Genomic DNA, 25321 nt, shown 5'->3' on the forward strand with positions numbered 1-25321 from the left:
TTTTTTTTATTTCTCTGGTTTAATTGACTCTGACCATTTTTATTGCCCTTTTTCCCACCTCATCTCACCATTTTAATTGTTTATGTGTTTGTGTACAATTGGATCGCATCTGGAAAAGGACAGGAGCTGTAACCACAACTTAAAAGCCAATTGCCAAGCTTTAAAAAGTAAATAAAGCATTTAAGCTGCCACATCAGTTGGAAGATATATGCAGATGTAAACAGAAGGAAATGTACATTTTAAAGTAAAATGCTTAAAAATCATCTCCACTTTTCAATCACCTGCGGGTGATCCTTTGTGCACAAAGAAGCACAGCAGGGGCGTTCTTCTGCCTCTACCCTTCCTCTAAATGGGGCTCTGCATGGGACAGGCCCAGAGCCTTCACCTGAGCCTAAGAACAAGATGTTCATAGCTAAGGGCACAGGGGCTTCCTCACCTATCACCTTGACTCTTTTTTTAATTTATACCTTATATTTTATTTATACCCATCTTTTATATTTTATAGTCTACTCATTCTTTAAATTTTATTTAGTTTTTAACAGGTTCAATATTGTTGGATCTGCCCTCTGGTCCACACTCCAAATGCCTACCATGAGCCGGTCTGATGCCCTCAATGATATTGGAGCATTTTTTCCAGGAAGCATTCCATTTTTTCTCTAACCTCTATGCCTATTCTTTCAATAATATGTTAGAAAAACAATCAAATATTTATTCCAATTTCCATTTCTTTAAGTTAGCTACACTTACAAGGAGGATCTTACTGTTATAAACCAATCTTTAATTGGGAAATAAAGAATGCAATGCAATAAGAAATAAACAAAACCACATGGGGATAGATTGATAAATGCAAATCATAGGAGGACTTTTCTTCTGTGCAAAGAACTGGCTTTAGATCATTCAATACGCTATAAATGGACAGTCCATTCAGCATATATCTTGCCAAGCTCTCCCTTACACTATTTGTTCAATTTTTTTGAGTTATCACTACTTATGGGCATATTATTGGGCAACAGAATGGGTAAGGAGATTTGCACTTAAACAGGATAGACAATGCATGTGAAATGAGCCTTCTAGTAAACGGGTTTGAGGTGAATGATGTAAAGGATTCTCTCATTTCTCCCCTGCATGCTTATGAACTTATGTTTGTGTTTAGGTACACCTTGACAATTCTCCTTAATAATCATGGTGAACACATAAAAGTTTTTCTGTTTATTGGGAAAGGGAAGCTTTTACCTCTAAATGTTATATCCTTCCACCACATTATCTTTTGAAAACAAAATTCTAAGTATGTAGAAGAAATGTTATAACCTAAAATGTTGACACTGAATGGACCACCCTGTAGTAGTGGAAGGTATATAATTGGTACTTTCTGCATTCCTCCTGCTGATAGTTCTCTCTCTTCTTGGGGTGCCTGCTGAATTATGGAATAAAAATCAATGAAGTCTTCTAATGAATTGTTCCCCCTGTAATGCTACATCCCCAGAAATGATACATTCTCTAGTGCCCCATAGCAAAGATGAAATAGACCTAGATTGTTTAACACATCAGTAAATGATGTGCAATAACAATTTTCAAATAAACACATTATTCCATGAATTAAGTTGTCTGTGGCACAAGATATGGCTTATTTATCTTTGTGTCCATCAAACCCTAGGATTGATCCCCTTTCTATCTCCTAATCTGCTTGTACAAAGCAGGGGCTCTCTTTAACCCTGCCTGCTGAAACTCCTCAATGTCCTGGCCAAGAAAAGTCAAACAATCTTGGCCAATCTACTTTTTTTTTAATTAAAGATTTATTTATTTATTTGAAAATCAGAGTTACACAGAGAGAGGAGAGGCAGACAGAAACAGAGAGAGAGAGAGAGAGAGAGAGAGAGAGATTGGTCTTCCATTCAATGGTTCACTCCCCAGTTGGCCGCAATGGCCAGAGCTGCGCCAATCCGAAGCCAGGAGCCAGGAGCCAGGAGCTTCTTCTGGGTCTCCCACATGGGTGCAGGGGCCCAAGGACTTGGGCCATCTTCTACTTCTTCCCAGGCCATAGCAGAGAGCTGGATCAGAAGAGGAGCAGCCAGGACTCGAACTGGCACCCACATGGGATGCTGGCGCTTCAGACCAGGGCGTTAACCCGTTGCGCCACAGCACTGGCCCCCATTGGCCAATCTACTTTAACTACATGACATCCCATCACATGGAAGAGAAATTTGACTTGCTCAGTGATCCTTGCTCTGTGTGGTGAAATTATCACCAAAGACAATCACACAAAAACAAATCTCAGCCTAGAATGAGGAAGGATCATCTAATTATATCATCTGATTATAACTGTGGAATGAGGCAATTTAGGAAACAAAGAATCATAAGTAGAAACTGGAAGAGCAGCAAGGACATGAGATACTCACATTTGAGACCTAGAGTAGTTGGTAAAATTGCCTACCTATCCTTCATCCTCCTTAACTGAAAGCCAATCACTGTATCATGATTTTAGTTTAATATTAGGATTAGCCTATTGAGCCGTGGCGCCGGCCATTAATGTTACCATTCTTCAATGGATAGCTCCCTGGGAAAAAGTTCCCACACTGATGTAACTCATCATGCTGTTAGATACTAATGACATCTCCAAATTTTAGATCTAAAAGAACTTCTAAGGTGGGAATAAAGGCTTGAGGAACTCGATTAGTTGCTGCACATTAGTCTTTGCGATATCAGAGACAGCGGGGTAGAATTTGTTTCCTCTTGCAGTTATTTAGATAATGTTTGGGATAAGTTCCCAGTTTGGTTTTATCTATTATTGGTTTTAGGTTTCAGGTATGCTTATTCTACTTACAGAAGTGTAGTATATGACCTAACACACTGCTCCCCTGACATTGTTTCTAAGGGATGCAACTGTGCTCCGCATTTTTCTTGACTTTTGGCTATTCCTCCAGACCAGGAATGTATACAGAAGAAATATGACAGATTTATAATGCTCTCATGTCAGCCTGCATTTATTTAAAATGAAAAGTCAAAGAGAACAGAAAGTCCATGTATCCAATTTGTGCAGTGTCACCTGACACTGGCATAAAAAGAACTGGTAACAACTTCAATGTCCTGCAATGACCAATGTGATAAACAGAGAATATGATCTATGGTATGTATATGTGCACATACATGTCCATGTGTTTATACTTTCACTGAAAGAAGATATTTGACAAGAATCATTTTTTGCCAGATTTTGTTCTGTATGCCTTACTTTACTATAAAATGGAAAGCAATAAAAGCACAAGAAAGTCTAACCTGTTGAGACGACTGAAGTCAGGTTATCTGGGATGGGAGTGGTAAAATGTTTTGCCCATACTTGCGCTGCTTGTGAATGATAGAACCAAGATTCCACAGCTGTCCATTGCTCTTTGTTTCATAACACCCTTTAGGCAAACCACCAAGGAGTTTTCCACTGACTTGAGTAAATTGGTTGTTTAATCAAAGATCACTATCAAAGCTAACTTTATTCAAATGTTATAATGAATTATTATTTTTATGAAACTGAAGGCCACACCTAAAAGTTGCTTTTCACAGGTATCTTAGGGTACTGCTGATATGAAGCACTCCAGATCTCTGTTGGAGAGTCAGAAAACCAATGAAAGAATGGCTTGTGTAACTAAAACAGCTAACATTAATTGAATGCTTGATGACAATTCAGTTATGTTTTCATATGTTAGGCAGTTCTTAATATAGAATAATAAGATAATTAATAAAATTAATTCACTTTATTGAATAAGGAAAGTGAAATTCCGGATATATACCCAACATGATAGTCAGCAATGGCAGAAGTGAATAGCAGCCAAAGCAACATCAATCCAGGGGCTATTTACCTTACCCACAAACTCTTTTGTCTGCCTGCAGAATTAGTGTACCATAGAAAATGCCCTATACACTGTGACTTAAAAACAGAAAATAGTCACTGAATGGCTTTTCTTTGTCTTCAACAATTCCTGCATAGTGTTCTCAGCAGGGATATTTCATAAATTATTCTTAATACAAATGTTCCATAAACTTTTTGAGGACAATCATATGCAAAGATTTCAAAAATTTTGCACCAAAACAAATTTATCTTTTAATTCCATATTCCACAAACTTTGAAATATTCTCATGTGTTCACATATTAAATAAGGTATGGTATTTCTCATCTTATCCCTGCTACATTGTTCATTATCACTTTGCAAAGTATAGCTCTAAAAGAAAAGGGTCAGGACAGGAAATGTTTGAAATGTTTTTGGTGGCAGCTTAGAAAAATCTAGATCCTACAAGGGCTTATCTAGAAGCCCAGAGTAAAATAAGCTATGCTAGTAGGGAGCTTCAGAAATCTGGTGAGGGATATAAGAAGGAGCCAGGATTTTGGAGAAAAAAAAGCAAGAAAAATGAAAGAACAGACAAATAATTGACAAATATATATATATATATACACACACACACACAATGTACATAACTATATTGCACTGTAAATAATTTACCTCATAATATGCATATGTAATCTATATTAATCTTTATGTTTTCATAAGCTATCATTTAACTCTTAGGATGAGGTTATAGCATTAATCCACTTCTATTCTTGATTGCCTGAAGTCCCCTTTTCAACTCAATGTCTCTTCAGTCTTTTCTTTAAATTTCCTTTACCCTGCTTCAGGTCACTTACCTCTCAATTCTGAAGGGAGCATTAGGTTGAATATTATTCTATAATTCCTCTTTTAGGCATTGTTTCTTTTTTCCCTCAATCCCTCCTATTCAATTTTAATCAAGATATTCGCTAGTTCAAATTTCTTCCCTAAGTTCCTATTTTCTAAAGCACAAAATTGTTTATCCTAGCATTGAAGACTAAGCTGAACCTGTATTTTCAGTCCACTACTCCTTTGACAAGTCTAGTCAAATGAATACATTGGCCATCTCAGAATATGCTATGTCTTCCAGGCTCTGAACATTTTATGCTGGTGTGCTTTCTGCTCTTATAATCCCTTCTCCTTCTCCTGACTTCAAAATCTTACCCTTTCTCAAGGCCCAGATTGACTGTCACCTCCTTCTGCAAGCTCTCTATTTGCTGTTTCACAATCAGAAAAATACTCCCATAAATTCTAACACACCCTTAATGATGCAAAACTAATTGCATGCTGCCTTGGCTTAATGTTATTTGTATTTAAGTTAAGAATGTTCAGTGAAACTAAATCAGTGTCTGTCTGGGAACCCCCTTCAAGGCTGACACATTCTTCTTGAGCGCAAATCAGATTGTTTTCCAATCTAGGACATTCTCTTAAACTGCCTGAAAGTACGCTTCCAACACATGGAATCTTTCAATGAAGCTCTAGGGTTGGGCATTTGGAATGGTGATTAAGACGCAGTTAAGGCTCCTGTGTCCTATATCTGAGTACCAGCTGTAGTTCTAGATTTCAGATTCCCACTAATGTCCACTGTGGGAGGAAACAGGTGATGGCTAAAGTATGTGGGTCCCTGCCACAGAACTGAGAGGCCTAAATTGAGTTCCTAGTTGCTGACTTCAGCCCCAGTCAGTCCTTGCCATTATGGGTATATGAGGAATGAATTAGCAGATGAAAGCTTTCTCTCTCTCGCTCTCTCTCGCTCTCTCTCTCTTTCTCTCTCTCTCCCCCCCACCTCTCTCATTAAAAAAAAAAAAAAATGAATCCTTGTTCAGTGAGTATGTGTTAAATGATCTATGATCTGTTGGTTTGCCAGTTCTGTGATCTCACTTCTTCTTTGCCTTTCCTACATTCATACTGGTTACCACGACCCCCTTTGTCCCTTCCTTTGAACCTTCAAGAATGACCTTCAGGGATTTGTTCTAGTTGGGACATTCCTCTCACAAATACAAGCCTGACTAGTTTCTTCAGTGGAAGCAGATCCCTACTCAAGTGCCGCTCGATTGTGAAAGTTTTCCCTGAGCAACGTTTAAAATGTAGTAGTCCAGTACTACCATCTCTCTCAGTCTCCCTGACCCTCCACTTATCATCACTCAACATTTTATTTATCCATTATTTCTTTAAGATCTAGCTTTCCTATATGCAGGCAGAATATATGAACAAATAATTTGTATTTCTTGTGGAAGTATTACCAGCATCTAGCAGGAGCTTAAAAATATATCTCTTAAGTGAATAAAGAAGTAAAATATTTGGTCAGTTTTTTAGGAGGAAATAAATTGATGACAGCACAGAAATCACCAATATTTCCAAATGAAAATTATTTTACTTTTATTTATATAAGTTTAGAAGGGGGGGAGAGAGAGGAGGAAAGAAGGGGGGGAAGGGAAGGAGAAAGAGGAGAAGGGAAGAGTAGAAAAAAGAAGAGGAGTATCTCATCCACTAGTTCACTCCACAAATGCTGGGACTGATATCAAACTGAATTTTGATGCATCCACTAAATCCAGATGCCAATTTAAGAAGAATCCTGAACACAGAAAAACATATTGAGCTATGTCAAATGTGTGTACTCATAAGATTCAGACTAAAAGAAAGGCTCTGAGGTCAAACAATTCAGATTTTTCAAATGATAAATTGTAAAAACAAGAAAAGGATGGAAGTAAAACTTTTGAACTAATTAAGAGACATATTGAAATTAAAAATAAGTGAGACTAACTGAACCATGGACATGCAGACTTGAGTTATAAGCCACAAAGCCACACATACAAGAGATATCTATGAAAGTCAAGAAGGATGTGCTAGCTTAAGACAAAGCCCACGGTGTTGGTGGAGGGTGGGTAGGGGCCTTGTAGGATAGTTAACAAACTCTCATTTCTGGTTCTGGATATTGAGTCAGGAGTATCTGCTATCGAGTGAGTAACTAAGCCATGTATTTGGTATATGTGGGAGGGTAGTGTTATTTTATAATGAAATAAAATCTATTTTCAATAGCATCAGAAAACAAAACTCTTGGCTCCTAGGTAGAGAGACTGCGGATTAAAATATCGATTTATGTGGCTGCATCATCTACTCAGTGTAGCTGCTCACTGTGATCTGTTACCTGTGTCTTGTTCACCATGCACTAACCCTCCCAGTGACCCTATGCAAGAGATCCTGCTAGAACAATGAAATGGAAGTGAAGACACAAAGGTCTGATGGCTTAGGAGACTGCCTTGCCAGAAACAGAGAAGATGGTGACTTCAACCCAGGGGGCATCCCCAAGTCAATTCTCTGAATGCACTGAATGATGAATTCTAAAATTTAATCCTACTGCTTCGTCACCTCCACTTCTCTTCCTCTCTCCTTCCCTTTCTGCTTGCTCATTACAATCAAGAATCGGTCTTTGGGATCAATGCCCTGCTACTTGCTATTTAGGGAACCATAAGAAATTTCTTTATAAAGAAGGAAGGGAGGGAGGGGAAGATGGTGGGAGCAAGGAAAAGAGGGAGAGAAAAATAGGTGGAAAGAAGAAGGATGGAAAGGGGAAAGAGGAAGCAATAATTCCCTATTTTGTGTTATTGCTAACAGCTGTACTGCGGATGAAAAGCAAGTCAAGTGAGATCTTTATAAATATTCTGTTTATTCATTTATTTTCAAAAAGCAGGAAACATTGGTCTTCAAACAGATTTAACAGTAATTAAAGCAATGATGAAATGTATTGATTGATTCCAAATTTCCTCACAGGAGTGATTAATTGCATTTTGGACTTTGAGAAATTCCAAAGGAGACTGCAAGAGAAGAGAAACTTGATCTGGTCTGTGTCTGGCATTTTTATCCTTCTCTCTTCTTGCTGTTATTAAAAATTGCAGCTCTGGATACACGAAGGCAGAAGGAATGTGCCCAGCGCTTAAGAAGATTTAAAGAATGACCCTCACCATGTCACTACACATCAGCAGACATTTTACAATGTGCTGCAGACACCGGTCAATAATTTAGGAGATGACAATCGATATATGGGCATGACATAAGCCCACATCCAAAGCACTTTATGGGGACCTTGGCAGTTTCTCTAATGGTATGTAGTGATGTGATTGGAGATTTTGCTTCTTTTGATCCTACAATAGCTTAATTTAATGTGACCCTGTTTTCAAGAATCCAGAGGAAAAGGATGTGTTATTTCTTTGTTTGTTTGTTTTTTCTCCTATGAAAATGTCTTTCTAAAGCCAGAAGAAAGTGTTGGGTTACATCTCCAAGCAGGCAGGATTCATGCAGCTTGGCCACTTCCACTATTCTATACATCATAGGAAGAGTAATGCATATAGATGATCTCTGACAATGCTGCTAGGCACTTTGCTCAGGCCTCTGATCTAACCCTCCCAGTGACCCTATGCAAGAGATCCTGCTAGAACAATGAAATGGAAGTGAAGACACAAAGGTCTGATGGCTTAGGAGACTGCCTTGCCAGAAACAGAGAAGATGTTGACTTCAACCCAGGGGGCATCCCCAAGTCAATTCTCTGAAAAACAAACTACCTTATGATTTGTGACACTGCCAAGATTGCACATTATTATTCCTCAGCTTATTAAATATCATACAGCTGAAGTCTTAAAGTATTAGCCTTTGAGACAACACTGAAGGGGGCAAGATGAAGAGAACATTCATGATATGTATCATCGGAAACCTAGTTTAAAGTCCAACTACATGCATCTGCTGGCTAGGTAATCTTGTGCAAGTTTCTTATCTTCATTGGGTCTCAGTTTCTTCATCTATAAAAGGTACTCATACCTTTAGGGTGAGAAGTGAAATAGCAATGTGAAAGCTTATAATACACTATTGCAAGGTATATGAATATGAGGTATTGTCTATGAGATAAAAACCTGAGTCCTAGAAATAAACAATTGGGTTGACCAGAAGCACACAGATGGTTAACTGGTTAAAGTATGAGCTGAGAATTCAGGTCTTCTAAACACATGTATAAACTTTCCCTCAGCAAATGTGCCAAAACTAAACTGAATGAATGCCTGTTAGTCTTAAAGCTTTTTGATAACAACAAACTCAGAGTTACAAAGTGAGAGAGGGAGAACACTTCCATTCTCTGTTTCATTCCCTGGATAGCCACAATAGCCAAGGTTGGGTCAAGCCAAAGCCAGGAGCCAGGAATTTCATCTGAGTCTCCCACGTGATTGTCAATGCTTTTCGCAGGTCATTAGCAGAGAGCTGGATTATAAGTGGAACATCTGGGACATCAACTGGTGCCCATACTGGATGCTGATGTTGCAGGCAGCAGCTTTATCTGCTACACCATAACACCAGCCTGTTTTGAGGCTTTTATAGATAAAATGTGAACATTATTTTTTTAGCACTGTGCAAGATGCATTGTCACCAACAAATGTTAGGTACTATAATTGTTAGCTGCATTTTTCTTAAGAAATTTGGTGAGAAACAGAAGATTATTTAAAAACAACATGCCATACTAATAATGTCAGGCAAAGTTGGAACACTGGGTTTAGTATTATGGTCAAATTTAACAGCTCTTGACCCAACATTTACACTGAGTCCAGCATTGTTTGGCTAGTATGCTGTCAGAATGAGAACAATCGATCCTTTCTGTAGAGGGACTTACCTTTTGGTCCAACCCAATTTTTAACCTGAGTATGTCTCATAACCTCGATCAATGCAGACATCCAATATCTTTCTTTCTCCTCACTAGCCAGTGATGGCTTAAAAGTGTTTGAAGGGAATTCAGGAATTTTCACCTGTGTTGTTATAACTGCAATTGTGTCTCTTTTTCACCTCTCTTATTTAAACTTTGCAGTGTGGGTAGTATTTCAGTAAGCCTTTTGTTTCGGAGAAACTAACCATTCATTTACTGATTTCTTGAGCCAAAGATCATTTCTAGGACTGAAATAAATTATTCACACCATAAAGACATTTACTCACACCCTACTTGTCACAGTTGGCCTCATTTTTGCATGCCTGAAACTAGGTCAAATAAACAATATCAACATGTGTTGAGATGTGTGGTAAAACGCGTGTAAGAAGCCAGCAATTCGTGCAATTAGGATGAACTCTGTTATTATTTAAATGTAAGGTTTTGGTATGTTTTGCAATGTGCCATTGGTCCTTTGACATTCTCCCCTCCTCCCTATGAAGTTTTCCATGATGACTTTAGTGTCCCCATCTCTGGCAACTCATATGACCACCAAACTGCAGATAGGCACTGAATTTCAGTCTGGCGATTGGTTGTCCCATGCTGCATCTGAGTCTCAAATAGCTGCTGAACTCCTCGTGTATCAGTCATACACAGGTTTCAATCAATCTATGGCAGGAAATGCCTGTTTTCTGTTCAGCCTGCACAAAACAAAAGCCCATACTGGTCACATGGCTCCCCCGTTGTTGTCAGGCGATGACCATGCAGCTGGGTGAAGCCAATGACAGCCTCTCCCTAGAGCTGGTGGCTTTTCCCAGTTGTTTTTCTTTTTAATTTGTCGACCTCATCTGTCTCTCTGCCTTTTGAAAAGGACATAAGAAGTCTGAGCCCAGGGAGCTTCACACCAGCAGTGCCTGCCAGGAACTGAAAGGGCCAATTAGCCGGGTCCCCTATCCGGGATCTCTCCTCCTCTCCCTGACTTGCCGGGGACTCATAAATTACCCATGCTGAGGCAGGCGCCAAGACCCTGGGCACCTTCTTACAGCTCTTCAGACACCACACACTGAACAGGAGCTTCCCTCAGAGAGGACCTGGGGACTTTCACTAAACTTGCCTCCGTGGGAAACCAGTGGTTAACTAGGTCAGAAGCAGCTGAGGAAAACTCTAAAGGGAGTGAGTTTGCTAGGGACTGGCTTTCTTTAGGAGAAAAAAAAAAGTGTTCTTTAGTCAAGCAGGAAGGGTTGGAAGAAGCTAGAAAAGGGACCAATACATTAAGAAAGAGAAGAAATCAAAGACGTGAGGAATGAAAAGAGGAAAGACAGGGAAAGGGGTAGGAAAGGAGGGGAATTCTACACCTTTAGACGCTGCTTCCTCTCCATATTAGACAGAGGTATTTGGGTGACTTGATAAATTAGGATCTGGTGTTTGCTTTAGGATCTAGTCAGGCAAAAATTTAAAATGTGCATAGCTGTAAGAAGCAGTCCTGTATATCATCTCCTCCAGATGTGACAGATGAGAACTTGGCCATGGGTCTACTTACTGTAATTTCAATTCCTTTTCCAAACCACCCAGGTCATGTATTGGCCTAAGATTTTTATCCTCAACGAAAGGATGGAATATTTTTTTCAACGCCCTTTGTGTCCAAGACACAACATACAAGGGTACTTCAAAAGATTTGTGGGAAATGGAATTAAAATGTTTCTTTTGGTGCAAAATAAAAATGTTGAAATATGTGCATCAGCTTTTCTTCTTATATAACATGCATTTTCCATGTACCTTTTGAAGACCACCCAGTTCTAAAAGCAACTTTCCCAGTCTCTTTCCTACTCCTGTTCCTCCATCCATGTTCTCCCTCCTGGAAAGGGAGCCACCCTCCATCCTGACCCAGGGGTATCAGGGACTTCTCCCTCCCATTCTTTCTGGTCATGAGCCACATTCTGCCAAATCTGTGTCTGTGATGCCCTCCACACCAGCTGGCTCCATTCCCACTCTGAGTGTTTGTGCCTGGACCCTGGTTTCTGCTAGCTAGAATCACTGAGACTCATTAATTGGCCTTCCTGCTGCTGCCTTGTATCATTTTCGGTCTGTGCTGCACACTACTGTCAGAGGTCTCATTCCAAAATGCCCTCAGAAAACTAACAATGCATGTGGGATACAATTACGAATTGCCAGTTTATCATTCAAGTAGTCGGACAACATAGCCCAGCTTTTCCACCTTGTCCACATTTTTCCGTTGACCCCCTACTGCCCACTGCAGCCACAGTGGACGTGTGCCTTTCTCTCTTTCATGCTCTGTCCATTCCCAGCAATACCTTCCCACTAATTTTACCCCATTCTTGCAGGCACTGCTGAAATGCCATGCCTTCCAATAGAATCTTCCAGAGACCTCAGGGTCAGCATAACCCTTCAAGGCTCTGTTTTTATTATTTGCAGCCATGTTACAGACTTTTCTGTCTAGAAAAGTACTCACTAATCACGTGTGGCTGTTGAACACTTATAATGTGCCTAGTCCAAATTGTACCATAGTATAGGGAGTAAAATATGCTAAAATATACACTAAATTTTTTAACACTCATTATTAAAAAGATTAAAATACCTCATTAATAATTTTATGCTAATCACATATTACATGATAATATCTTGCATAGTATTTTGAATTAGATAACACATGTTAGATATATATTTGGTTAGATAACATATGATTAGAATCAGTTCCACTTGTTTCTCTTTCATGTTTGTTTATTATTTTCATATACTAGAAAGGCAGAGCAACAGAGAGGCAGGCAGACACACACACAGAAAAAGATAGGCATCTTCTATCTTTTGGTTCACTCTCCAAATGCCTGCAACAGCCTGGACTGAGCCACACTGAAACTAAAAGTCCAGAACACCATCTGGGTCTCCAATACTTTTGGCGAGGGCTCAATGACTTGAGCCATCATCTGCTGTCTCTCAGGATGCATTAGCATTAGACTGGATCAGAAATGGAGCAGGCTGGATTCCAACTGGCATTCTTATATGGGATGCAGGCACTCCAAGCAGAGGCTCAACCTTCTGCCACAATGCTCACCGTTCTGCTTCCCCTTCTAATGTGACCATTAACAAATTCAAAATTATATGTGAGGAGGATTCCATTATGCTTCTATTGTGCAGTAATGCTATGGAATCACTGACTTTACATGGTGCTATCTTATTATTAATACTTTAGCCTGCCTGCCCAGTAGACTGTAAACCGGAGGAAGGAAGGAAGTGGGTCATTCTGCTTCACTCTTAGGGGTTGCCAATGCTGAGAACATGACTGGTTATTGAAATGAGATTGAAAATAAGGATGAAGTCTCTGCCTTTGAAAATATTTTGACCTTTGATAAGTTTGGATGCTTTTTGTGGTTTCATTTCTGTTGGTTACTTTCCATTGAATATTTGTCACATTTTTTCTTGACTGTAAGAGTCCTTTATATATTCTATACATATATTTTGCTTATATATATTCAGACATCTCTTACCCTGTCTCTGGATTGTTTTTTTCACTCTCATGTGAAAAAAAGAGTTTGCGATGAATAGGAAATTTAATTTTAATAACAAGTAATTTCATTTAGTGTTTGTTTAATATCTGTGGTTATTTTGAATAATGTTTAAAAATGTGTATTACTTGCCCAAAATAATGACAAATTTATTTTCTCATAAAATTCTTAAACTTTGACATCCAGTTTGAGGTTCTTCATCTATCCTGAAGTGACTTTCGAGATGGTATGATGTCAAGATTTTTTTTTTAATTTACTATTACAAAACCACCTTTATAATATAAAATTCAGCATTATATTTATAGAAGATAAGAGTAGATTTGCCTATCATGGGACAAGCATAAAGGTAAGACAGAACTATTCAGATAATACTTCTTTAAAGTAAACTCTCAGGGGCTCACTTCTGTTCTGAAATACAGAAGATTTAACAACCCCAAGACCAACCAAATGGAGTTTATATTCATACAAAGGCAAACATAACCAACAAGACCTTTAGTGCCTCTACCACTTCCATCCTTGTTGCGAGAAACCTTAAATATTCCCCACATAATTCAAGACTCTGAATGGTAATGGGTTCCTTATGGCCCATTACTGTTGTTTCACAATTGTCCTGTCTCTGAAGCTAGGAACTTGCTAAAGATAATTCAAGATGGAGACAAGGAGAGAGAAAATGACCTTTTATATACATGAGACAAGGCACAAAAATTGTTAAGCTGATGGATACTTGTGTTTTGTTAGTGGAAGGTACATAGACAAACAGCTTAATTCTTACATGTTGGACAGAAGCTTACCAAAAGTAAACAAAAATACTTGTAACTGTAGGAAAATTCATGGTAATTCTTTAAAATTTGATAGCTATGAGTAAATATGTAATATAAAAATGTAAATTGTACTTGCATGTAATGATTTTTAGAAACCTAAAATTCTACTATTTATATTTACAATGAATTTGTTTAACTTTAAATATTGTGGATGTTTTTTGTGTCATAAAATATTCTTGGCAACTAAGTTATTAAAATTGTCCCCTTCTATGAATATATTCCAGTTTTGGTTTGTTTTTTGCTTTGTTTTCTTCAGAGTTTTTATGTTGTTGTTGTATATAATATTATAAGTATATGAATATTTTAAACAAATTTGGGTTATATCATAATATTGCCTTAGGATTACTTCCATAATTGGAATTATTGGATTAAAAGCAATGTATACTTTGAAATTTTGATATATTCAAGCTAAGGTAAATACATAGACTTGTATTTTAGCAACAACAAATATAAACTATTTTTTTTCTTTTTTTTTGCTGTTCCAAAATGATGGATTCAAAATATTTTCTTTTGTATAGCAGGGAATGAAGATTATGCCTTCCTTCCTTTACCATATAGAGATGCCTGCAATAATGAGAGGACAGTTGTTGCAATAAGGGAAAATTCTCCTGCCTGAAACTTTCAAGTGCTTCTTAGATGAGACCAAAAGAGTTTTTCTTTAGTAGGGAAAAGTAAACCTGGCTAAAAAGAATGGGAAGTGAAGAAGCGGGATGAAAGCTGATGGGGTCAGAGGACAGTTGATCAGAGATATTTTGCTTTGAGGCCAGGTATTCCCAGGAGGGGTAGTTAAGTTGAGTTGCGTGCTGACTTAGGGTTAGGTTTCCTTCAGTGATCTCTCCCTCTTTTTTTTTTTTTTAAGATTTATTCATTTATTTGAAAGGCAGAGAGAGAGAGAGAGAGAGAGAGAGAGAGAGGTCCCCATCCACTGGTTCACACTCCAGATGGCCATAACAGCTAAAGCTGTGCCTATCCAAAGCCAGGAGCCAGGAGCCTCTTCCAGGTCTCCCACACAGAAGCAGAGGCCCAAGGACTTGGGCCATTTTCCACTGCCGTCCCAGGTCACAGCAGAGAGCTGTTTCAGAAATAGAGCAGCCAGGATTCAAACTAGAGCCCATTTGGGATGCTGGCACTGCAGGAAGCGGCCCCACCCACTACACCACAGCAAGGGGCCCCTTCAGTGATCTCTCGTTCTGATTCAATAGTGATTAATGTAAATAAAAGGCCTAACACAAAAATCAGGTAAATATGTTTAATTTTTAAAAATAAATGATGGCAAAATAAAATATTTACATCATATCATACTGTGTAAACATCTAAGGTCTCTGTACAAAGAAACATGCGTAAGATTTGTATATTGGGTTGTTTTATAGTATCCCATAAATCTTTAAAAAGTGTGTTAATTTTTAATTTTTAATTTCTAATTTCCTCTTCTTTTTTTGCTCTGGCTATAAAATTTCCAAAGATTTGTCTTCTAGCTCAGATATTCTTTTTTCTGCCTCACTAAGTCTGTTGTTAAGACTTTTCATTGTATTTTTTGACATACTGAATCCTTCATTTCTAATATTTCATTTTGATTTCTTTTCAAAATCTCAATTCCATGGAAGAATTTTTCATTTGTGTCATGTATGGATTTCTTTAATTTGTGGATTTGCTTCTCATTGCTTCTGAGTAATCCTATGATCAATCTTTTTAATTCCCTTTCAAGCATTTCATCAATTTCTTCATCTTCACATTCTAATACTGAAATGTTGTTGTTTGGTGTCATGTTGTTTTCCTCATTCCTGTTTATTGAACTTCTGCATTTATTTTTAGGCATTTGTGGTGATTTTTTTCAGCTTTTCCTCTGATGTTTTTTATCTTTGCACTTGCCTCTGTAGCTGAGTAGAGTGCCTGCTCTTTCAGTGAATATCCAGAGGTGTGTCCTGGGCTTGGTCATTGAGCTCTGGTCAGTGCTCCAGGGTGGGGTGAGTATTCAGGGTGACACCCAAGTTGGGTGTGGTAGATCTCTTATTTACATAAAGAGCTGGTATGATCACCTCTGTTGGCATGATCACACCCTCATCTCCACTCTTTCAAGGTAATTAATACCCAACTGTTAGCCCTCAGTGGGTGCAATAATCACCTGCACTTCTGTATGAACTGCACAAAAAATCTATGCAGCCCTCAGTGTGTGCACAGATCCTGCCACAGTGACCCACCCCAGGTAACCAGGCAGCTCTGAGCATCTGCAGTGACACACAGTGATTGCTCAGAGACCCACCTACACCCTGTGGCCTCTCATGCAGTCACAGAGTTTCCACAGTCTGAGCATACAGGGATCCTGCTGTCAAAGGATGCAGAAGATCCATTCTGCCCTTCTAGCTTGCCCTGTCCACAGAGAGGCTGAGACATTCCCAGAGCCAGCTGCCTGTGGGTGCTCCACCTAGGCAGTTTGAGCCCTGGAGCCTATGATATGTTGAGAGGCTGGGGCAACTCACAGTCATATATGGGCATCCAGTCCACAATCCTCCTAGCCAGACCCAAAGTCAGTGGGGAACGCAGATTTTTTTCCTTCTTGTGAAAATCTTTAGATCACACTTATGTACACAAGACACAGGTGACAGCCCTACTCATCTCACAATCACACCTTCTTCCTGCCAGTTACTGGGTACATATAAAAGTCTGCTCCTGATACTGATGTCAGAATGGCTCCTTCTCCCCACCTGCTGACAGGTGGGCACACCCAAGGTGCTGCTGGTGCCTCTGCTGAGAAGACAGCATCTTATCCCTGCCAGTTGCTGGTTGTGAGCATGAGAGTTGCCACAGCTGCTACCTACTTAAGTCCAAAATGGCACCCGCTCTCTCTCAGCTGATTCCTGGATGCCATTGTGTGGGGATGGGTAGAGCAAAATGTGCAGTGGTCACCCTTCTCCCCTCAGGGCTCCAGGCAAGTCTTAATGACAGAAAAGTCTGCTAGGCTCCCCCTCCAGCTGTATCACCCATGGCAGTGGTCACTGCAGTCTGATCTCACCTAGCTCTCCAAAGCTGGTGCTTTCTCTGGCTCAGGCTGCTGGGGCTGTGTGTTGTGTCTATGCTCACTGCTGGGCAGCTGTACTTTTCACAGATTAACAGCATCTCTTCTCCTTGTGCAGCATCTCTACTGCAGTTTTCCCTCCAACTCTCCCCTGAGAATGCGCTTTCTCCACTTTTTTTTTTTTTTACCTGTTTTCCTCTAACTTAGAGCAGTCCACCCTTTCCATCTTGGAATCTCCAATAAACTTTAAAACATTACCCTATTATCCAGTTTTATATTCAGAGTATGAAATCACTTTTTACAGTCCTTAAACCTGACAATTTTCATGAGGAGTTGAGTCTCCTTGAACGGATGGCAGAGGGCTGTGACCCTCTCCCCACCCTCACTGCAAAACACACACAAAACCATAAAGCTCATTGTACAAAATATGTGCTTTTTATAAATATTTATTACTGGTACAACAGAGGTCTTCATAAATAGTTGCATAAAATGTTAAAGCCTCAACATTACACATGATATGAAATAAAACAAAAAAAATGATGAGTTCATTTATAGTATTTTCATCTGATTGTATACTACTTAACAATCTGATTCATCACTTGGGGTGGGAACAGAGGGGGAGAAGTGTGACAGGGCCTACCTTATGTCTCCATTTGATAGGTAGACCCTTGGATCCTGGAAGAAGTCCCAGGTGGGGCTGAAGAGTATGTGAGAAGAGCAGGTTGTGGGGAAATGATAGACAAAAAGCAGGAACAGTTTTACATACAAATCCAGCTTACATTTCATCAGAGCAAAACAATGCATTCTATTTTATGCAAAAGTTTGAGGTTGAAAGTATGTTTCAGAAGCCAAGTATGGTATATGACAGTCACAGATGAAGTGGCTGGGAAGGAAAAGTACTAAGGGATCCACTGGGCACCAGCCAAGGGCCACCACCTGGGTGCTGGCTGCTTCCCCAAAGATGCACAATATATTTGTTTTGTTCATTAATACCAATAGTTGAACATGGGCATTGTGTTTTCTTGAGTAAATCTTAAAAATCTTAAATTTGAAAAATTTGAAAAATTTCATGTTCATCTTAAAAAGTTATATTTTTTATTTTTTGCAGAAACCTGAATAAAATACTGTGATATGACAATGAGACCTCTGCTTCCACGGAGCGTGACTGAAGCTCCTCCACCCTCGACAGCTCACTGAGAAAGCAATTTCACAGGTTCAACACACCGGCAGCTGGTCACCTAGGTTTGTACTGTTTTGTTTCTCTTCGGAATTCAGATGCACAGTTAATTGGCAGGTGAAAGAGAATGAGAAAGAACTTCAAGATACATCAAACTGAAGGCAGAAGCCTGGTCTGTAGGAAGCAGAGAACCTTAGTTTTCTCATCTGTAAAATGAGCCATGTGAAAATTAATCAAGATAGTGTCAGTGAAGAGCCTGCCAAGGAGGCAGCACAGCAAGAGATTCATGCTAGACTAGCAAAGTCTCCCTACTCTGAAGTCACATCTAATATTTAAAAACCACATGGTGCCACCCTCATGCCAGCAACTAGACACTTTCTGTACTGATTGTACCCTCAGAAGTCTCTCAGTGGTTAACTATCCCCTCTTATCAACAAGGAGACTGGGGCACAGAGAAGGTGTTCCCGCTATCTTGCAGCTTGTGAGTAGAAGAGGGAGAATTGAACTGGGGTTGTCTGTCCTGGGCCTTTCTGACCACTAGCCTATGCTGCCTTATTTGGTTGCAAGTAGAAATTGGGAGGGACACAAGCCACCTGTTTTAGTGCTGGCTTGTTATAAGAAAGATTTGGTAGTAATTAAATGTGAAAATAAATCTTAAGAGTTGTTAGACTAAGCCATGGAGTTTTCCAGTGCCAAGAAATCACAGTTGAAAGCACTGAACTTAGACCAGCAACAGAGACCCTGCCCATCAACCCCAGTGACAGTTCTCATCCCAAATCCTGGGGAAAGAGGAGCAGGTCACCAAGTTTCTTAGTCAGAAAGGGGCCCCTCCAGGACAGGCTCTTTTACATCACTCACCTAAATTTAGCCCCATACCAATCCTCAAACAAAGGTGTGACCTTAAAAGGCATGAAGTTGGAGAAGCCAGCATTGAGAGAGGGCAGGACAGAAACCAGGCTGAGAGCTATGGTCTAGTCCATGCCCTCCCTGTGCACACTGCTCAGACGGGCTTGGCCTTGTGGGCTCCCTTCCACCATAAGATGTGTTTTCCATTCCAGGGAGAGGGGCCGGAAAACAAGACCCTCACATCCAAGAGGGCCCTCCTGAGATGTCCACTATTACCCATAGTGCCCGGGGCTGCTGGCAAAAGGCAGTGAGGCTCGCCCGGGACTGCTCAAGGCAAGAGTGTATGTATTTACTGTTTCTCAGAGAAAGAGAATACAAAGAACAAGTGAGACGTCAGTCACGTGCTGGTTGTCCCACTAATCCTACACATTTCTACCAATAAAACACACAGACTTCCCAAGTATGTTCATGGTAGTAGGGGTGTAATTGCCATGATATTACGGTGTGACCATGGTGTGAATATTGTGTGAAGTATGGTATGATAAGGGTGTGAATGTATTGTAAAGTGGGGTGTGATCAGAGTGTGGATGTTGGGTATAATGAGGTGTGATGGGTGTGTGAGTGCTGTGTGGAGAGGGAGATGGTGTGTAACTACTGTTTTGAATGAGGTGTGATTGAGGTGCGAATATTCGGTGCAGTGGAGTGTGATCAGGGTGTTAGTGTTATGTGTAATGGAGTGTTATTGGAGTGTGAATGCTGTGTGAAGTGGTGTGTGATGGGGATGTGAATGCAATATGGAGTGGGGCATGAATAGGCTGTTAATTTTGTGTGGAGTGAAGTGTACTTGGCGTGTGAGTACTGTTTGAAGTGGGTTTTTTTTTGGGTATGTGAATGCTGTTCAGAGAGGGGTGTAATGTGGAGATGAGTGCCATGTGCAGTGTATGTGATGTGAGGGTGGTGATGTGTGGGCTGTGAACGATGTGTGGAGTGGGGTGTGAGTGCTATGTGGAGCTGGGTATGACCCAGATGTGAGTGCTGTGAGGAGCAGAGCATAATGGGTTTGTGAGTGCAATGTGGAGTAAATTGTGATACTGTGTGTGAAGGGTGTGATGTGTGTTGTGTGAGTTCTGTGTGAGGGGGTATGATCCAGGTGTGAGTGCTGTGGCAGTGGGGTTGATGGGTTTGTGAGTGCAATGTGGAGCAATGCGTGATACTGAGTGTGAGTGCTGTGTGGAGGTGAGTGTAATGTGGGGTGTCCGAGGATCTGGTAGGAAGGTGAAACTCAAGGGAAGTTTGAGTTTTTTCACTGTATTAGTAGGGACAAAATAGTTCACATGCTCATTATTGGGAAAATTCAGAATTCAAAGGATATGCTTCTGTCCTTGTCAAAGGTAAACAAAGGAGGCATCCAGGAGTCTTATCTATGCCACATGGGGTAAGGTAGTTCTGTGTTTTAAGCTTCTTCCAGAACAGAAAAGGGTGGGGTTGTCTTAACCTTTGTTGCTTTCTAAGAGCACAGTGTTAGAGTAAAATTCAGCACAGTCAGAAGACGGACAAAATGGTGCAATAATGGCGGAAGGAGAGAGTTGGAAAATAGCTTTGATTATAGATATTGATCCATATAATTGCTAATTTGAAGGTAACCTCTAGTTTTCTTTGGCTTTTTTTTCTGTTTTGCTCAGTAATTTTGTTGTTGTAGAAAATTTTGCAAATTTGGGTTATATCATAGAATTTCCTCAGGACAGCTTCCATAAATGGAATTATTGGATTAAAGGTAATGTATGTTTTTAAAGCTTTGATATATGCCAGTTAAGGTAAATATAGAGAAAGCTGTAGTGATGAACCCTTGAGCAAAAGGTACCACATCATATTTTGCAGATTATCCAGCCCATGGGAAATGTAGCTCCAGTCAGTTGACATGCTGCCTGTAGCTTCATCAATAGAAGCAATTAAGAAGGAAGTCTGAGGGTAGGTGTTTGATGTAGCTTCTTTGGGCTCATCCTCTATCTGATTGCCTATGTCCAAGCCTCAGATGTGCTCCAGAGTTCAGCCTCCAGCCAGTGCACACCTGGGAAGTGGAAGATGATGGCTTAAGTAGTTAGGTCCCCATCACTCACATGGGAGACTTAGACTGAATTACTATCTCTTGGCTTTGACCTGCACAGTCCTGGCTGTGATGAGTATTTGAGGAGAGAACCAACAGAAGGGAGCTCTCGTTCTCTTGCTCTCTCTCTCTCTCTCTCTCTCTCTGTGTGTGTGTGTTTGTCCCCTTCAAATAAATACATTTTTAAAAAGATAGAATGAAGCCTACCTTGCCGCAAGGCTTTGTTAGTTCTTTATAAATCCCTAGACTGTATAGAGCTTAACACCTAGTAGAACATTCAGACATACAAGTTCAAGTGAATAAAAAAAATAAATAAAAGAATACAGAATGTTTTTGGAAGTAAATAAATAAAAGACGGGCATGAGAGGCAGTGGTGACAAGTGCATCTACTTCGAATAGACCATACAGGGAGAGACTCAAAGGATGTGAAGGTTAGGCTGATTTTTTAAGGATGAGCAGAAGTGAATGAGATGGGCACTGAAGCCTCCAAAAAGTCAGGGGCAAGCCCATCATTTGGCAGAAGGGCAGGGGAATGCAGGACACTGAACAGTAAGATGTCTAAGACTTTGAAGCATAAAAAAGAGTTAAGATTACTATCTAAGTGCATTAGAAGTGATCACATATCTTTAAATGAAAGGACTGCAGGATAAGAAACTATCTTCCAATGATGTTTCCAGCCACTGGTAGGGGATAAATTAGAGTAGGACAGAGAGGAAAGTAGGAGATTATAGAGTGGAGAGGATGGTAGTTTATCTAACAACTATATCTTCATGTCTAATATGATGTTGGGTTTTTAAAAGATTTAACTTTTTGAAAGGCAGGGAGAGAGAGAGAGGTAGATGGAGAGGGAGAAATGACCTACTAATTAACTCCCAAAATTACAACAGCTCTGAGTCATGCCAAAGTCAGTGGCCAGGAACCCCATCTGGGTTTCCCATGTGAGTGGCAGGGACTCGAGCACTGCTTCCCAGGTGCATTAGCAGGGAGCTGGATTGGAAGCAGAATAGCTCAGACTCAAACCTGCACTCTAGTATGGGGTACCAATAGTTAAGCTGTGGCTTAACTGGATGTGCCACAGTGCCCACTCTCATAACATTTTTTAAATCATTCTATCCTAATGTGTTTTTCTGTATTAACATTTGTTATTGACTTTGACTTGTGTTTTACTGGAATCTTAGAATAAAATTTGGATGATTTCTTGATTTTTATATCCTACCCACAAATATCCAGTTTAGCAAATATCTCTTAAATCAATTTATAATTTTGCTTCCTTAATATATTAAAGACTAAATTTTCCCAAAGTAACAGAGTTTTCTTTAGATATTTTACTTATTTTATTGTAGAAATATAACCCCATCCAAATTGCACTCTTCCTTTTACGAAGATGACCTTTGTCACACAGGGAATTCTCCCAATTTGCTACATATCCAATATTTGCACAGAGTTCATTTCTAAACCCATCATACATTCTTCTCTTTCTACCTTCTCTTTTCCTTTTTCTCCTCACCTCTCCTTCTGTCCTTCCTTCCTTCCTTGTGGTATACTTTTCTTTTTGTACTTTATGAATCTTTGTTTAGGTATATAATTTTCAAAACTAATCTGAATGTTATAGTCTAATAAATCAGATAAACTTCCTAATAACTAGATTGGCCAAATGGGTATTTTTCACTTGTATCAATCTTATTTTATGCTTAATGTTTATCATGAATTCTTGCAAAGTTCTTGACTTCCTACCTTTTGCTAAATATGAGGAGGCTTCAAAAATGTCCATTTTTTCTATGAACTTTCTGAAACCTCTCAAAAACTATGTTACTACCCATGTGCTGTTTTCCTTCTGTAATTCAGAAAGTCCATATTTATTTTTAAGTTCCACCTATAGTTATTTTTAAAGTTTCAAAAACAAATGTGCAATTAACATAAATTTTATCTATTATACATTTATTTTACTTATATTAATTATTATAATTTATTTAAAATTCATAGGCATGGGAATTTTCCAAAAGTATTTTGTGAGAAATATGAAGAAAAACTTTCCCATCAAATATTAAACAATATTAAAAAGTGCAAGAACTTGAAAAGTGGGGCTCTGTTGCAAAATATGCATCATACTGGTAAGAAATAGGAATAAATTAAGACATAGCCTCAGCAAGTCAAGAAAATTTAGTAACTGGAACACTTAGCATTTCAAATAGGAAGACAAAGGATAGAGTATTCAATAAGTGAAACTGAAGAAGATAATTATATATTTGGAAGAAATGATGTTAACTCTAGGCTTTATTGTAGTAGCATCTGTTCTAATGGGAAAAGACAAATTAAAAAATAAGGTTATTACAGGCATTTCTACAAAAATAAAGGGAACAAAATGGAAGAAGATGGGAACCAGGATAGGGAGAGTAGAAAATTTCAATCTGGAATGGTGGAAAGCAGATGGGATCCTCTCTCGTTTCCATGGAGTAAACTCAGGTGACTACGTAGAATAGAGCTCCAACAGTCCCAGCCTCAGAACTACAGAAGTTGGAGAGTAGATTAATCACATTCCATTGGAAGATCATAGGTTATGCTGGGGATTTTGCACTAGCATATGTAAGGCTGGATTGTTGGGATGAAGATAGGCCCTTCTCTAGACCCAATGGGAGAGTGAAGGTATTCCTGGGACCTCCAGTACAAACAGTCACAGACTGAACTACAGGATGCAGTGAGGTCTCTCAGGGTGAATTTGGGGGACTCTGTGGAATATAGCTCCAACAGTTCCCTTCCAAGAGCTACAGGACTTGGAGGGTACCTTATTCTGGTCATATATGGTGACTATAGGTTATATTAGGGATGTACACAAGCAGATTCAGGCCTAGAGAAGAGGAATGTAGATAAGGCATTTCCCAGGCAGCACAGGTTTCCTTGAGACTTATGCAACCCATTACCACAGTTGCAGAAGCACAGTTCAGTGAAATCCTTGTTCTTTATGGGGTGACTGCAGGTTGTGCTGGGGATTGTGGACTAGCAATTACCAGTCTGAAGCAAAGTACTACAGATAGAGTCTTCCACGCCGCACAGGTAAGTGTAAGTTTTTCCAGGAATTGTAGCACATCCGCCACAGTCACAGAGCTATAGAACACAGAAAGGACTGCCTCTGGTTATTACAGGACATGTGAGTGTGATGCTGGAGCATGTGCCTTTGCCATTCAACACCTTGTGCTAGGATATGCAGGAGTTCACATCCTCAGGCTGGTGCTAAGCCCAAGAAGCAAAGGTTAACTTCCCTGTATTGCACAGAGCAATTAAGCATGGCTCTGCGTCTTGTGTCCAGCATTCCTGTATCTACAGGATGCACAGGTGCCTAACCTCTGCCCTATGATGTGCTCTGAGACTGCCTCTTGTGATTTCTGGTGGCAGTGTGCTGTTTGTTTTCCCTTAACACAAAATAGCACTTAGCTGCAGCTGTACTGAAGCAACTCTGGTGTGGACTTTGGGTAGGAGTAATGCATGTTCCTTTTTTGGAACAAAGCAGTCATTCAGACCACAGTTGGCTTTCTAGACTGGCTTGAAAGCCAGTGAGAAATTTGGGATTCTCCTATAGTAAGGGCTGCCAGTCTACTGTGTGATGGGTGACATGGGACTTTCCACTAACCTTTTTCCAGCAAGATGGAGTGTCCCTGGCTAGGGAACTAGGGTGAACACTCCAGTGTGCTTGGTTCCTCTTGCTATGCTGAATTTTCCTGTCTTTGTACTGCTTGGAGTCCCTTACACTTTTTTACCGAAGTTCCCTACAGTTGCTCCCCTGGAAACACAGTTCTTCCTTTGTTGTTCTGGTTCTTCTCTGTGATATGGGCAAGTTCAGGGCCTCTTCATTCAGCCATGTTCTGCAGTGTATTTTTTTAAGTGGTAAAAAAGTCACAGAGAATCTCAACTGTTCTTTAAAATATAATTTACTTTCTGTTATATACAAATACTCTCATATATGCAATTCTATAAATTCAGATATGGATTTGGTTCCAAAGCAAGGCTGGAAACCTAATACCAACAACTATTATAATAAATACACTTGTATATTTGCTCTTCTGCATATTGAATAGTACTTCTTTTTAAAATTTTATTTATTTGAAAATCAGAAGGACTAAGAAAGAAAGAAAGATACGTAGAAAGAGGTATCCCTTTGGCTGGCTCACTCTCCAAATGCTTGTAAGAGCCCAGGCCAAGTCTGGCCAAAGCTGGGCACAAGGAGCTCAATCCATGTTTCCTACATGGGCACCCAACCTTTTGAACCCTTACCTGTTTCCTCTTAGGTTACACATTAGCAGGAAGCTGGGACTGGGTGTG

Source organism: Lepus europaeus, chromosome 9 (assembly GCF_033115175.1).
Source record: "Lepus europaeus isolate LE1 chromosome 9, mLepTim1.pri, whole genome shotgun sequence".
Taxonomy (NCBI): Eukaryota; Metazoa; Chordata; class Mammalia; order Lagomorpha; family Leporidae; genus Lepus; species Lepus europaeus.